This window comes from Crocuta crocuta, unplaced genomic scaffold (genome assembly GCF_008692635.1).
Source record: "Crocuta crocuta isolate KB4526 unplaced genomic scaffold, BGI_CrCroc_1.0 scaffold1, whole genome shotgun sequence".
NCBI classification, from domain to species: Eukaryota; Metazoa; Chordata; class Mammalia; order Carnivora; family Hyaenidae; genus Crocuta; species Crocuta crocuta.
In genome coordinates, this window is record NW_027527930.1 from 2,114,821 (window position 1) to 2,129,564 (window position 14,744).

Below are 14,744 nucleotides of genomic sequence, written 5' to 3' on the forward strand. Positions count from 1 at the left end.
CACACTACATGGAAAGAATGGTGACAAAGAAGCAATCGAATCCCAGGTGAGAAAAATGTGACAGAAGATGGGCAGGACATGGCAGGAAGGCAGTCTGTTGTAGGCAACACACAGAAATCCAGGCAGTGCTGACTATCTCAGTGAACTCTCAGCTAGTGGGAACTCTAACTGTGAAGGCAAGCCCCCAATTTCTAGAAAGAAGGGTCAGAGGAAATATTGGCTTTATGGGGAGAAAGATAGTGGACGTACAAAGGACTCTAAGGAAGCTGGGCACTGAGTGGAAACCAGAGAAAACCCAGAGCTGGAAACCAGAGTAAGTCTGTCAGACTATACCTATGTCTTTAATCTCAGCCCTAGATCCCCAGTGTTCATAGATATCAATGCATTGCTGGCTGTAGTTCAAGATCCATGGTGTCAGTTTTCAAACAGATTTCCTCTTTTTCTTAATTCCTTTTACCCTGTCCTCCTCCTCCCTGCTGGCCGTCGCCTGTGTTTTGTTTCTAGCACTGTAGTCTTACAGTCTCTATGACTCAGTCGTTTACTCCCAGTCACCATCCTATCCGTTAGTACCAACTCATGACTTACTGAGTTTAGCCTACTCCATGAATAGGATTATTTCAAGTTAATCTACTAGTATTCAACAGTTCAAGGTATGTGCTGTGAAGAATAGATATCTAATAGATACAGAAGTATCAATTAATGAAAGAAAAACTCTACTTATCTCTGAAAACACTGCTGATCAACCTAAGAGACTTGAACTTCAGTTATAGTCAGAGATATGCATTTCATTAGTCAGGTGGAGGATTGGAAACTCTGAACTCTTTCATGATTTTCTCTAAATCAAATAGCTTCTAGGAATATTGACAAATAAAATATTTGTCACTCTTCTCCTGGCATTCATAGAAAATATCTGAAATATTGGACAAGCATTTTATACCACAATACAATATAACAAATCCCAAGCATTAAGTGTATAGAATGCATAATTAAACTGAGGATTTCTGATCAGCCTTATGCTACAAAATCTGAGCACATGCCTAATACCATGGCAGTAGGTACTGTTCTTAATTCAGGCCTCGCTGTCTCTCTTGAGTCCATGGATCTGTGACCTAGACCTTGCCATAAGGTTAACAGTAATCTCTGTTTCCCAAGCTTTGCATTGTGAGAACTCACTGAGATTATCTGTGTAAAGTACAACACAGAATTTGGCACTCAGTAAGCTATTGGCTCATTCATTTATTGATGCAACAAATATTTCTTCCTGGGAATACTTCCTAATGTGCAAAACTAACACTATGGTCTTATGCTTTAATCTAATCTAGAATATGTGATATACATACCATAAAAATTCACATGCAAGCATGTGTATATACAGATCTACTTATCTATCCTTCTTTCTATCAAGATAGAGAGAGCATATGTGTTCATTTTAGGACTAGAATATTTGTAACTGCATACTCTTACTCCTTGGTTATCTTTAAAATTACTTAAAGAAAAGGAAAGAAGAAAGATGGGAGAAGGAAGTGAGATGGAGAAGAAGGAAGAAGATAGTGAGAAAATATTAATCCAATCATATTTTGAAATGATTCCAATTTTTATTTTCTATACAGTCTGGGTTTGTTTGTTTTAACTAATTGATACACATTCTAATTTTCTTGGTTTTTCTTTCCAACTTCTCAAATATTTTCCACGTATAACTTTAGAGAGTATGCAAAAATATATAGTAGAAAAGCTAAAGAAAGAGGAAACAAAATGACTTTATAATTATCAGTTATCACCATAGCCCATTAGGGCCCTTGGTGCACAAGCCTAAAAGGGCCACTCTCTTTGGCAAACTATATATATTCGGCTGACCTTGGCAACCGAAGTGCAGGATGCTGCCTCAGGCACAGAAATCATGAAGGAAAAATAATGGGTAAAATTAAACGAGGGCAGTGATAACCAAAAAATAGGAGAGCAAGAAAACTATTCCAGGATCATTTCAATCTACTTAAAAGAGTAGGGTGACATAATCATTATAATCAATGGAAAGATATCCTTTCCTCTAGAATCAACCACAGCTAGAAACCAGGCAAATAGTTAATAAGTCTTGCTCAAAGAAAAGAAACAAGCAAACCAAGGCTGTCTTACCTGCAAACTCTCACCTGTTCTCTTGCTACTTAGATATTAAACTTACAGTATTACCTAGTAAGATATGTCCTTTATTGTCACAGGAAAGGCACAAGCATTTAGTTTCTCCCTTACCCCTTCTTTTTCTGTAAAAGTAGCATAACAATTTTTTAATGGATTAATTGGCAAATGGTCTTGACACATCCACTTGTGCACACACAAGCTCTCATTAGGCATGGCAAATGCTAAAGGACATGTAGAAACTAACTGGCAAAAATTCCAACATGTGGCATGTGCCCTTATAGAAAATTTGCCCAGTGTGGCACGTGTGCAACTGGAGACTTATCTTGGGAAAAGCATGGCATTCCTCTCGAGAAGTATATTGAAAATCTTCGATTATATCACCCAACAGAGGCTTGCATACAGAAAGGTATGTCAAAGTGAATGATGCATTAGAAATATTTTCCAGAAGAATACATTCTTTTTCTTTTTATTTTTTAAGGTTTTTTTTAAGGTTAGTTATTTATTTTGAGAGAGGGAGGGAGCACTCTGTCAGCACAGAACCCGACACAGGGTTTGAACTCTCAAACTATGAGATCATGAACTTAGCCAAAATAGGATGCTCAAATGACTGAGCCACCCAGAGGCCCCAATCATTTTTCTGATGCCCGCCTATGATCTTAAACTTTTCCTATCACGTTGCAGAAGGATAAATATTCCAATTCAAAAGGGAGTATCTACTTTGTATGATGCTTGTATATAGTCTTCCTAGAAGAGAAAGTTGAGACATTTGGGGGATCTTTCTACTAAATTTATGGCCAATGATTAAAGTAAGGAAGAAAAATAATTAGTAAGGTTTGTAATATCTTTGTTTCTTTGTTTCTTTCTGCCTTTATGCCTTCCTGCCTTCCTTCCTGCCTGCCTTCCTTTCTTTGCTTCCTGGTCTCAAAATGAATGAACAGCTTTCCTTTGATTAGACACCTCAGTTCAATATTTAGTGTTTGTATGNGTCTTTGTTTCTTTCTGCCTTTATGCCTTCCTTCCTGCCTGCCTTCCTTTCTTTGCTTCCTGGTCTCAAAATGAATGAACAGCTTTCCTTTGATTAGACACCTCAGTTCAATATTTAGTGTTTGTATGTATTGTTTTTCTGTTGAAAAATTACATGCATAAGATTTTATGCTCAAATATACCATCGAAAATGCAAAGATGAAAAGTAAACAGCCTTTCCTCATAAACTAATGCTTGAAAGCTAGAGTTTGTATAAATTTTGCAAACCAGAGTGGCAGACTTTTCTATATTAACATCTCTCTTCTGGGGAGAAAAAAGCCTAAACTTCCATCATTTGAGTACTACACGTAAGGTATGATCCTCCACTTAAGCAAGACTATGTATGATGGAGACTATGAAAACTGCTTAGTCCAGACCATGACTTGGAGAGTTTAGAAGTCAGGTATTTAAGAATCTCGGACAAATAGAAGAAGAAAAATAGAATTGGCTGATTCCTATAGAAAAGTTGATATCTTGCCATGCTTGCTTTTCTTAGAAGGAAGTACATTTCCTCTACTTCTGTAAATGTCATTAAGGAAAAAAGAGTTAGCAAATAAATACACCAAATCTTGGAGCTCATACATAGCCAACCTTGAGTTTTCCATTTCTGACATTGAGTTCCTCATCCTGAAAACCATATGTATGTTTATAGGTTTTTGGTTGAATAATAGAAGATTAAGAGAAAATCCTTGCTCGTATTTCTAAAATCCCTTGATTCTAGGATTATTGTTTTTCTGACCTCTCCCTTCTTTTCTGTGATGTCAAGGCCAAATCTTTTCCACCTGGAGGCCCTTTGGAACATCCTCATAATTCCAGGGAGAGGTTCCTGTTTATCCAAATCTTAACATAACAAGGAAGAAGACCGAGCCCGTGATGACCTAACCCTATTGCAGTTCAAAAGTAGAAAGATAGGTTCAGAGGGCAGACAGAGTTCTACAGCAGATGCACTTTGGTAGGTAGCAGGGTGTGGAGTATGCAGAAAGAGACTTGCGCACGTAAAGAAAGCCCAGAAGTGTTCACTCATCAACTCAGCAGCCTTTGCAGTCAACATCTGCCATGACATCTATGTTTATGGCCATGGTAACTGCCCCATGTCAAAAGGATTATTTCACTGTCACAACTCATTAAGGGCAAGCCTTGTTAAGAGAAAATTCAGGGTTGGACTTTTTCTTTTTTTCCAGCTTTATTGAGGTATAAAATTCATCTTGCGTAACTGAAAAGTAGGGAAGGCTTCACAAATCTGTGTGCCATCCTTGGCAGGGGTCATGCTAATCTCTACATGATTCCAATTCTAGTATGTATGCTTTCAAAACAAGCACCAGGTTTGTTTGGATTTTTATTTGAGGGGTTTCTATTTTTTCAGTTATTATTTTGACATCCTCTAGCTCTGAAAAATCATAAAATCCCAAATTACCAAGTGAATATGCTCTTTGAGAAAAATAAAGTTTAACATCATAGTAATTATTCCTTTATACTGAACAGAGTTTTTTCTTAAAACAGAGCATGCTGATTTAATTATTGCATAATTATTGTTTTTAAAATTTCTGACAATACTAGTTCTCTGTTCTAATACTCTTCTTTAAATATTTCTCAGCTTATCATTTATATTTTCTTCCAGATAAAACATTGAATCATTTCATCAAGTTTCTCACCTTAGGAAAACACCTCTAATTTATTTCTCTCACCTAAATATATTCCAGTCTTGAGTTAAATATAAATATGCAAACCAGTATCAGAAACAATTAGAAGGAAACATTATTGACAATCTCTCACTTCTAGGCAGAGAAGAAATTTCTAGGCATAAAAAGCAAAAGAAGAAGCACAAGATGAAAAGATTGGCAGACTAGATCTCACTGCTTTTGGCCTTCTCCCATTTTCCTGAATTAGTTTTACTAGCTAGGTCATCTTGGGCAAGTTACTTATCCTTTCTGTTCCTTTGTGTCTTATCTATGAATTTGAGGAATAAACTGAATCATGATGAGTTTATGGAACACCAACTGTATGAAATATCAAGCAGGCATTTAAAAACATACTGAAGAAGCATAGGGATGAAAAACACTTATGTAATCTTCAAAAGTAGTGTGGTATAATCATAAGAATAGACTCTGGTGCTGAACAAGCCTGGCTTGTAAGTCTGCCTTTGCCACTTTAGTAGATCTGTGACTTATATATGATGATAGCAGTTTAAAGGGTTGTTTTGAGAGTTAAAAATAGCAGAGGCTAGAGTACCAAAATTATAATTTCATTGTCCAAAACAGTAAACCAATCATCCAAATTCTAATGCAATCCAACGACCACCATTCATGCCCAATCAGTTCCTCCCAGACCAATCATCTGTCTTTGTTTAATTTTTCCTCATAACTAGGTTACTAGCACCATGATCTACTCCTAAAAACATGTAAACCAGATAAGAAAGCAACTTAAAAAAAGAATTTTTGCAATGCATAAGACCAAGTATTAATGCCTTTATTATATAAAAAAAAAAATGTCTCCTAAAAATCAGTATAAAAGATTATCATGTTTGGGTTGCCTGGTTGGTTCAGTTAGTGGAGCATGCAACTCTTGATTTGGGACTGTGGGTTCAAACCACACGTTGGGTATAGAGATTACTTAAAAATAAAATCGTTAGGGGCTCCTGGGTGGTTCAGTCAGTTAAGTGTCTGACTCTTGATCTCAACTCACATCTTGATCTCAGGGTCATGACCTCCCGTATTGGGTTCCACATTGGGCATGCAGCCTACTTAAAAAGAAAAAAAAAATCTTTAAATATATATATTTTTTAAGTTTGTTTTTATTTTTGAGAGAGATAGGGATAGCATAAGCAAGGGAGGGACAGAGAGAGAGAGAGAGAGAGAGTCCCAAGCAAGGTCCATGCCATCTCCAGCAGGTCCAGGGGTCCCTGAAGGAAGGAGGGTGTCTGGCAAGAGAGAGATGAGAGAGCTACGAGAATCTTTCTTGTCACCAGCCAGGCATCTCCACACTGTCTGAGACTCAACTTTGTTTTATGATTAAGTGTTTGGGGTATGGCACAGAAGTGGCATTCTGATGATAAATTCTTTGATCAGTAGAGATTCTCCAGAACATTGATATGCATAACCTTATTATTATGATTCAGATAAGAGAGCTCATGCTCATCATATGAGGAAGGAAGATACCTTTAGCATTCAAATACAAAGAGGATAATGCTTTTAGCATGGTAAAGGCAAAGGTTAATTCTTTGTGATCAGGGGTCAATAGCCTGTTTGTCACTTACTGGGAAGTATTAAGAAAAACAGGTTTTTCAGGAAATGCAATGTTTGCTCCCATAACCACAAAAAATGTTCCTACAGTAAGTTCCTTTACAAGGTGCAATCAGCATATCAAGGCCAAAATAAGTCACTCCTAATAAATCAACAAGGTGCCTTGGGGGTTGGTGCTCAAGCAGAATCAGTTGAGTGGGGATGGGGATAGGTCATCATCTGATGGCAGCAAAAGCCTTGCAAACTTGCCTTAACCCTCACAAGGAGTTTTCTCAACTAGTGAGTTCAGAATAACTTCCCACAAGCACAGAGCTGGATGCGGGGCTCGAACTCACGAAACCATGAGATCGTGACCTAAGCCAAAACCAAGAATCAGAAACTTAGGTAGCTGACTGAGCCACCCAGGCACCCTGAAAGAAAAAAATCTTTAAAGGAAAAAAAATATGAGCATGTTCAATACAAAAAAGTGAGTAAATAACTAGCAATTCATACAAGAAGATATACAAAGGATGGAGAGAAAGATGTTAGTTTTATTTGTAATTTTAAAATGCAAATTGAAATAAGAATATACTATGGTTCACTAATCAGCATCAGGTATTAAAAAGAATGACAGTACTCAGTGTTGCACACAGTAAGGGCATATTAGTGACTATTGCTGAGTTTACAAATTGGTACAACTTTTTTGGAAGACAATTTGATGATATATTCAAATATCTATATTAAAAGCTTAAACTGGGTACATAATAAATAAACATAAAAAATTAAATTAAAGAAATAAAAGCTGAAATTGTCTTTAGCCAAATTGAAGGAATTTGACCAGGAATATCAGACACAACTATAAATATTTATGTACATAAATGTTCATTACAATATTTTATAATAAAATGAAAAAGTAACCTAAATTTCTGCCACTTGGAGAATGGTTAAATATGTTATTTCCATCTGTTTGACTATTATACTCCTAAAAATCATGACCTTGAGGGCCATTTAAAGAATGAAGAAATATTGTAACTTAAATGGACTATAAAGGTTATATATTATATTTCTTACACTATTCCAATCCTGAAAATGAACCGCTTGACTACACAAATATACACACACACACGCACAGAAAAACAAGAAAAACACAATAATGTAGTAACAGTGGATATCTTTACATGAAATTTAGATTTGTTATTTAATTTTTTTTATTATTAGTATTGTCTGAAGTTTCAGCAATGAGAATTTATTTACTATTTATAGGTTAAGAACAAATACAAAGTTTCTTTCTCCTTCTAGAAAATGATTGTTTCATATAAAAGTGATATTTTTCTTCTTTCTATATAAAATTTTTTTTTAACATTTATTCATTTTTGAGAGACAGAGAGACAGAGCATAAGAAGGAGAGAGGCAGAAAGGAAGGAAGACACAGAATTTTAAGCAGGCTCCAGGCTCTCAGCTGTCCACACAAAGCATGATGTTGGGCTTGAGCTCACCAACCGTGAGATCATGACTTGAGCCGAAGTCAGATGCTTAGCCAACTGAGACACTCAGGCGCCCTTCTTCTTTCTATTTTAATTTAATTTTCCAAATGTTTACAAGAGAAATATAAATTTAAAAAAAGAAATAATTATTTTATGTCTAAAAGGACCTTGGTGATGAAACAGTCCATTTTTATAGCCTGAGTGCTGACGTGTATATAAAATAGAACTTAGGATACAAGCACAATAAAAAGACTAAATAATGAATCAACAAATGCAAAAATATTATATCAACAGTACAGAAGGATGATCCAGTTCCAGCTGGGTAAGCTTTTGGTTAGACGCAGGCACATTTACCACTTCTACTGAGGTGAGCTGATGTACCAAGTCCTGTCCTCCACCTGTCCAGGAAACAGACAGAGAAAAGGGGTTTGGAATGGAAAGAGCAAGCCCATTTGATTCACAGTAGCAAGTACTGTTCAGTGAACTGTCTGATTACTTGCATACTGCTAATTTGAGTTAGAAATTGAGGCAAAGGGCCTAGGAATAACTTAAGGAAATGGGCAAGCCCTACACAACCAGCATGTGCAAGCCCTTCACCTCTGAGACCAAATAGTAAAATCAACATATCTGTGGTTTTTCTTAATTCTTTTGTTTTTAATTTTTTTTAATGTTTTATTTATTTCTGAGAGAGAGACAGACAGACAGAGTGAACAGGGGAAGGTCAGAGACAGAGGGAGACACAGAATCTGAAACAGGCTCTAAGCTCTGAGCTGGCTGTCAGCACAGAGCCCGATGCGGGGCTCAAACCCACGAACTGTGAGATCAGGACCTGAGCCAAAGTCGGAAGCTTAACCGACTGAGCCACACAGGCGCCCCTGGTTTTTCTTAATTCTAATGGGCTATGATGTTATATGTTGTTTCATAATAAATTAATTTACATATATGCAGGAAATTCCTGTCTTCGAATTTCATTCTGAAAACATATTTGACCAAAATGAAATTAATAGAAAAAATTGTCGATGACTAGTTATCATATAAAGACATAGCAAAACAGCCACCACATTGTAATTGTGGCTGTGGTTCTTAAAGAAAAATTTCTTAATGTTATCCCAAAATACCACATGATCCTCTTTATGAGGGAAAACCCCAAAGCAGGCAGCAGGCAGCTAAGGCAACAGCACTTACAAATCCCTTTATTTTAGTTCTTAAGTGCTGTGCCAAAAGCATTGTGATAAAATCTTCAAACTTGGCCTCTTGGTCCCAGCATGACAGCATTCAAAGATTTTAACAAGGTCCACATTAAAAACTGTGGTCACCTGCATAATTTCTCTAGGAGCTTGCCTACTAATCTTACCACTCTCTAAAGCAATTGTGAAACTGATGGTGTGTGTAGTTATTTCTAAAAGCCCCAAGACAGTAATTATAATATAAGGGTGGGTGGATGCGTATAATTTGAGATTTTAACTCAGGATCCCTATCTAGAAATTCCCTGGCAATGAAACTTTGTCAGAGAGACAAATGCTTGTACGTATCCAGGAGAGATTCCAATGCCTAGAGAAGAGAGGGTGTAGTCACCTCAGAAAGAAGTGGGGTGGTGCTTTGGTTGCAAAGCCCTGGGGCAAATGCTGAAAACGGGTGTTTCTCTTTGGCTTTCCTCCCTTTGTTTTTAGCCTTCTAAATGCTGCACAGACTCATTCATAGTAATGCCTGAAAATTTGAAATTTCCTGGGAATGAAATTAAAAAATTAACAGCTCATCATTTTCAGAGAACAAAAATGAGATGTTTCAGAGAACATCTCATTTATAGAGAGAATAGGCAGTCATTTCTCAGTGCATTGGCAAATGCTTTACTTTTTAAACTTTTTTTAATGTTTATTTATTTTTGAGAGAGAGAGAGAGAGAGAGAGAGCAGGGGAGGGGCAGAGAAGGAGACACAGAATCCAAAGCAGGCTCCAGGTTCGGAGCAATCAGCAGCACAGAGCCTGACGCGGGGCTCACATCCACCAACCATGAAATCATGACCTGAGCCAAAGTCTGACGTTTAACTGACTGAGCCACCCAGGAGCATCTTAAACTTTTTTTAATGTTTATTTTTTTAAGGGGAGAGAGAGAGACAGAGCATTAAGGGGGGCTGGGGTAGAAAGAGAGGGAGACACAGAATCTGAAACAGGCTCCACGCTCCCAGCTGTCAGCACAAAACCCAATGCGGGGCTCCAACCCACAAACTGCGACATTATGACCTGAGCCAAAGTCAGACACCAAGAGATCGTGACCTGAGCCAAAATCAGATGCTTAACCAACTGAGCCACCCAGATGCTTTTATTCTTACTTGGAAAAGACTTCTTGGGGCATCTGGGTGGCTCAGTCAGTTAAGTATCCAACTTCAGCTCAGGTCATGTTCTTGCAATTAGTGAGTTAGAGCCAGTGTTGGGCTGTGTCTTGACAGCTTGGAACCTGAAGCCTGGTGGCTGCTTCAGATTCTTTCCCCCTCTCCCTCTGCCCCTCCCCTGCTCGTGCTGTCTCTGTCTCTCTCAAAATAAACATTTTTAAAAAATTTAAAAAAAGAAAAGACTTCTTTGGCATTGTTTGGTCTTTTCTACTGTCTTAGCTAAAATAGTCTATTAAAAGTATGATGTGATTTAGACATCTTTTCGCCTGTCATCATTGACTCATTTCTAAGAAAACACCGTGAAACCCTCAGGGGAGGAGTCACTAGTTATTATGAAGTTGAGCAGGTTTTAAGTAGTAACCTAGAGAGAAAATTTCTAAGGTGTGGGTTAATCCGCTTCCTTGCTCTGAATAAGGATTTAAGCTGTATAACTATTACAAGTGTAGTCTAACAAAAAGGAGAGTAAAAAACAAACAAACAAACAAACAAACCTGGCTTTATAGACCAAATAGTAAGCAGTAAGCTGGATATAATCGAGCCTCTTCTAGTCAGATTAACTATGTAAGACCCTAACAGGTATAAAACTCATTTGGAATGGATTCATCCTTTGAATGATGTGTTCATGCTAAAGGAGTCACCTAAACCAGAAACTATCTTGACTTCACCCTCTAAAAACTGATACAGTATGTAAAATTCTTCAAATATAATTTAATACCAATCTCTCCCCCTTGGTCTGCAAAACTCAGCTCTTCGAAAGGTTCTGCTCCACCCTGTAAACTAAATTAAACTTTTCCTTCTCCTTGCTCCCGGAGTACATCATATATTCTTCTATTACAATCATAGTCAATATGTACAGTGATTACTATGTGCTGAGCTTTATTCTAGATTCTTTAGATATATTAATTCATTTAAACTTCAAAGTAACTTTATGAGGAAGTTTCCAATATTACCTCCATTGATCACACAAACGTTAAGTAACACTTCAAATGTCTTTCACCTAGTAAATTAATTAGCTGATTTTAAACCCAGGGAATCCAGCTTAAAAATCCACGCTCTTAACCATCTTGCTATTTCACCGGGTTATAGTAGTAATCTTTACAAGCCTAAGTCATTGTGATACTGTGATTTATAATAAGAAGTATATGTTTGGTCTTCTTCCTGTTCCTGGCACAGAACTCCTGAAACTACTGGAATTTCCTAAGTGAGGAAAGCCATAAAGGTGTCTTCTGTTATGTTTATGAAGTGACTATTGGAAAGCTCCTAGGTCACCTAAGGGTGGGGCTGGTTGTCAGCGGAACCAACCAAGTGATTAGAGGTTTGGACCCTTTAGTCGCTGCTCCTGACCTTCAGGTAGGGGAGATGGGCTGAAGATTGAATCCAATCACAGATGGCTGGTGATTTAATCAGTTATGCTAAGTAATGAAGCCTCTGTCAAAACCCAAAATGACAGAGTTCAGAGATAGCTTCCCAGTTGACATCTAAGTCACACTTCCAAGGCGACTATGTGGCCCCAAACTCCACAGGGGCAAAGCTACTTTGTTGAGGACCTCACCCTATGTATTCTTCTGTCTGTTAACTTGTGTATTTTAAAATACTTTGTAATAAACCACTAATCTAATGAGTAAATTATTTTCCTGAATTCTGTGAGCAGCTCTAGCAACTTAATCAAACCCATAAGGAGGATCATAGGAACCTCTGATTTACAGTCAGCTTAACAACCTGGACTTGCCATTGGCATCTGAAGTGAAAGGCAGTCTTGTGGGACTGAGCCCTTAACCTGTGGAAGCTGACACTATCTCTGGGTAGATGGTGTCAGAACTAAGTTGAATTGTAGGACACTCAGCTGGTGTCAGAGAATTGCTGTATGGGTTTTTTTTTTTTTTTTTTGGACAAAACCTACATAATAGAATTGAGTGCCATGTAATAATCCTCTTAAGAATTGACTGTTTACTCCTTGATTAAGTTAAGTTATTCATTTTTATATCCCCACTGCTGAGTACACACTGTAGGAGCTTAATAGTTTTTGTTGAAATGAATTACAAACTTGAAGATTAGAATCTTTATTCTTTTGGGGCGCCTGGGTGGCTTAGTCGGTTAAGCGTCCGACTTTCACTTAGGTCATGATCTCGCGGTTCGTGGGCTCGAGCCTGCGTTGGGCTCTGTGCTGACTGCCAGCTCAGAGCCTGGAGCCTGTTTCAGAGTCTGTGTCTCCCTCTCTCTCTGACCCTCCCCTGCTCACGCTGTCTCTCTCTCTCCTAGAAATAAATTAAAAAAAAAAAAAAAGAATCTTTATTCTTTTAACACTCACAGTATACAAAGTACTTTGAATGCTCTGCACTCTAGGAATGATAAATAAGCATAGATAAAGAAATGAATTTTTCTCCTTACGAATAGGATAAATATTAAAGGGAGTGGTAGCAAATGCTGCAAAATTTAAAATATAAATGGAATTTATTTCTAAAGATGGGAACTATTCACAGTTAAAAGGTCAGCAAATCTAAGTCCCCTTAAAAAATGTAGCTCTTTCTCCTTAATAATTCACTTCTCTTCAAACCAGATTTCCATCATCTTATACACTAAATTTTTTCCATGGGAATTCTTAAACATTCATGTCTTAAATGAGCAGTTGTGAGCTTTTTATTCTCCTTGGCACAGAGACAATTCCTTGAGTAAGACAGCAACAGGTTAACACATAATTCCCATTCACTGAGCTCTCTAAAACTTTCCCCTCTTCCTCCATAATATTTTTTTCAAATTCCTTACATGAACTCCCTGACTCCTCTTCACCCATTCCCAGGCTTGGGAATCACTATTTAATACCAATTCTTATCTTCTCCTTGTTGGTTTCTGTTTTTTATTGTTTTGAAGAGATAACAATTCATTTCCATTTTTTATCACTTACTTCACTAGTGATCCTATTTATGCTTAGAGTACGCTCTGCTTTCTTCCAAAGAACCCAGGAATTCCCTCTTACATGTTTCTTTCTTTTCCAACACACCAACAGACAAAATTCAGACTGTATAATAGTTATTTATTAAGTATGTATACAGATTTACTTAATGAGCTTCCATAATCTCTTCAGTATCATATCTTTGAATATGACAGTCACTTGATTTGCCATCACAAAATGTTAGTGACTTGACAAATTCACAGCCCATAGTTGGAATGGTAGCTGTCTTCAGCAGCTCTCTTACAAGTGTTGACTCGGGAAGTTCCACTCTCAGATTCTTTGCTTATAGTCATGGGACAATGGAGAGAGTATGTGAAAGATATTGAAAGACCTTTAAGAAGCCAGGTCTCAGAAGTGACACAAATGGCTTCTGTCCATGTTCTACTTACCACCTCATATGGCTGCTATCTAGATGATCTAACTTCAAGAGAAACTCTGAACTGTAGCATTTCCTTGTGCCCAAAAGAAGGAAATAAGATTAATGAGCATCTCACCAGTCCTTTCTGGCCACTCATTATCCCTTTATTCATCCTCCCGTGCATGAAACACATCCACCTCCATCACTAACCCAAAATTTTCGATCACTAACTGCATCAGCTCAAAATCCAGGCTCTCAGCTTGCCACGCCGTCCTTCCCATCTGATCAAAATCTGATGCCCCAGACTCTGGAGACCTATGAACGAAAAGACTAGGAAGTGATCCTCACCTAAACACATATATAATTACAATGGATAAGATAACCACAATCACCACTTCCATTTAGGAGAATAAGAAACACAGCAGTTGCTGGTTTGAACCAATTTTGAAATCCTACTAGGCAGGCACTGCCCTGGAGCAAGGGAAAATCTTGATTAGGGTCAATTATGTTTTCTGGGGAGAACTCTATTATCCAATGTTCTCAACCTCTGGAAGGCTCCTCCTTGTCCATTATTTTCCTTGACTACATCAGGCTTGGGTATTGGGCAGCAAGCCATTTCTAGGAAATGGATAGATTTAAAAGCCTGCCTACTGCTGCAAGTTTGGGCATCTGCAAGCTGTTTTAAATCCTAATATCACAAATGGTTTTTATTGTACGTTTTTAGTTTCATTGGCAAATCATTTCTTCAAAATTTTAATAGTTTTTGGGGCTCCTGGATGGCTCAGTCAGTTAAACATCTGACTTCGGCTCAGGTCATGATCTCACGATTGGTGAGTTCAAGCCCCGCATTGGGCTCTGTGCTGACAGCTAAGAGCTTGGAGTCTGCTTTGCATTCTGTGTCTCTCTCTTTCTCTGCCTCTCCCCTGTGCCTGCTCTGTCTCTTTCTCGAAAATAAATAAACATTAAAAAATTTTTAATGCTTTCCAATCTCTTTCCAATCAATTCCATGTGCCAGTAGCCACACCAGTAGTTTTTTCTAGACATGATTTTGCAGTCTGATTTATGTTGTTGCTTCACCCTGTGATTTCCTTTTTACTTAATGGCAGCTACCCTGAATCTATCCTGAGCAAATTAAGGACATACTCATAATCTGATGTTTTCCATGAGTCCTTTTTCCAACCATCAAGTT

General features: G+C 37.7%; 1 non-coding gene across 1 annotated transcript; it reads right to left on the minus strand.

Annotated features, from left to right (window-relative positions):
• Positions 1 to 4,372: 4,372 nt before the first annotated feature.
• On the minus strand, positions 4,373 to 4,475 carry LOC144221047 (U6 spliceosomal RNA). Its single transcript, XR_013331945.1, has one exon. It is a non-coding gene; the product is annotated as a U6 spliceosomal RNA (small nuclear RNA).
• Positions 4,476 to 14,744: the final 10,269 nt, after the last annotated feature.